The sequence below is a fragment of the Schistocerca piceifrons genome, unplaced genomic scaffold (assembly GCF_021461385.2).
Source record: "Schistocerca piceifrons isolate TAMUIC-IGC-003096 unplaced genomic scaffold, iqSchPice1.1 HiC_scaffold_1200, whole genome shotgun sequence".
NCBI lineage: Eukaryota > Metazoa > Arthropoda > Insecta > Orthoptera > Acrididae > Schistocerca > Schistocerca piceifrons.
Genome location: NW_025727016.1, coordinates 42,501 through 44,265, shown reverse-complemented (window position 1 = coordinate 44,265; position 1,765 = coordinate 42,501). Strand labels below are relative to the sequence as shown.

The 1,765-nt window shown below is 60.3% G+C and overlaps 1 non-coding gene across 1 annotated transcript in view; it reads left to right on the top strand.

Moving 5' to 3' along the window:
* The first annotated feature begins 1,247 nt into the window (after positions 1-1,247).
* The window catches only part of LOC124729298, a 1,909-nt gene continuing 1,391 nt past the window's right edge, over positions 1,248-1,765 (top strand). The window contains exon 1 of the ribosomal RNA XR_007007595.1: positions 1,248-1,765. This exon is cut by the window's right edge and continues 1,391 nt beyond it. This is a non-coding gene — a ribosomal RNA (small subunit ribosomal RNA).

The following is a 1,765-nucleotide window of genomic DNA, read 5'->3' as shown; positions in this document are numbered from 1 at the left end:
GGATGGCGATCAGCATGAGCTGTCTGTTGATGTATTCGGACCTAGTCGTCTCTCCTCACACACCGTGATGGCATGGTGCACCGCGTTCCATATCTGCGACATGCTACAGAGGCCGGTTGACAGTCGTTCGAGCAATGGACATCGCATACGTACGGGGGCCACCTTCCACGTATTGTCTAGGCGTGCACATTTTGTTGCGTGTATGTGGGCAGACGTAGTGTGGCGTGACACCTGACACAGGCATGCAATAATCGTTGAAGTTGCAAATGGCGATGGACGCCTGCGTTTTCTGGTGAAGTTACGCAAATGAACAAATGGTAACCTGTTGTGGTGCGGTTGTTCTCGCTAGGGGTGAATCGGTGATGGCGACGATAGGTTGAGGTACGAACCGGTTGTTCCAGCGATACCCACCATGCCGACGAAACTGAACGGCATCTGGGTGTGAAGCGATACGCGGCGGTGGCTGGGTGGGACCGTCCCCGGCCGGTGAGGGGGCGCCTCCCGGCGTGCTGGCCGCGCGGTGCGTGGGCGCACGCGCTACAGCCGGCTGGTGGGGGCGGCCAGTGGCAGGCGCGCCGGCCGACGGACGCGGCAGGCGTCGCAGCTGCGCGCCGGCGCACCCTGCGCGCGGCGCCGTGCGGCCAAAGTAGGTCCTCGCGGGCCCGGTGCGAAGCGCGGTGGACATCTTCAGTGTGCTGGTCCGATTGAGGACTGTGTGCGTTGAGGATGCGCCGCCGCCCGGCGCTCGGCGCCGCGACGCCGTCTGCTGCTCGGTCGCCCCAGCGGTTCTCGCTGGTGGTTTGTATCGCAGCTGTGCGGATGTGTTGGCGCGTGCGCTGTGCTGGGAGAGTTCGCTTCGGCACCCAAGTGGGGCTTTTGTCCTTCTGTGGCGCTGGCGTTGGAGCTGCCGGTCACCGTAGGTGGCGCGTGTTGTCTCCCGCCGGCAATGCCACGACAGCACGCTCCCGGGCCTCTGTCGGCAGCGGCAAGCTCAGTTGGGAGCACGGGTGGTCGCACCGAAAGCGTCTACTCGCCTAACTCCGGGCGATTGCGCCTCTCTCGAACCCGACCAAGTACTTGGGACGGCGCTGCGCGCCGCCGGGACCTGAGAGGGTTTCGAGGTGTATTGTGCAGGGGAGCTCAGCCTCCTCCTGTTTGCAGAATGATTGAGCGGACGCTTGCGTGTTCGCGCGGGCCCCCGGGACACACTCCCGGGCGGCCGGCTGCTCAGCTCTAGTTGACGCAGCTCCCTGGTTGATCCTGCCAGTAGTCATATGCTTGTCTCAAAGATTAAGCCATGCATGTCTCAGTACAAGCCGCATTAAGGTGAAACCGCGAATGGCTCATTAAATCAGTTATGGTTCCTTAGATCGTACCCACGTTACTTGGATAACTGTGGTAATTCTAGAGCTAATACATGCAAACAGAGTCCCGACCAGAGATGGAAGGGACGCTTTTATTAGATCAAAACCAATCGGTCGGCTCGTCCGGTCCGTTTGCCTTGGTGACTCTGAATAACTTTGGGCTGATCGCACGGTCCTCGTACCGGCGACGCATCTTTCAAATGTCTGCCTTATCAACTGTCGATGGTAGGTTCTGCGCCTACCATGGTTGTAACGGGTAACGGGGAATCAGGGTTCGATTCCGGAGAGGGAGCCTGAGAAACGGCTACCACATCCAAGGAAGGCAGCAGGCGCGCAAATTACCCACTCCCGGCACGGGGAGGTAGTGACGAAAAATAACGATACGGGACTCATCCGAGGCC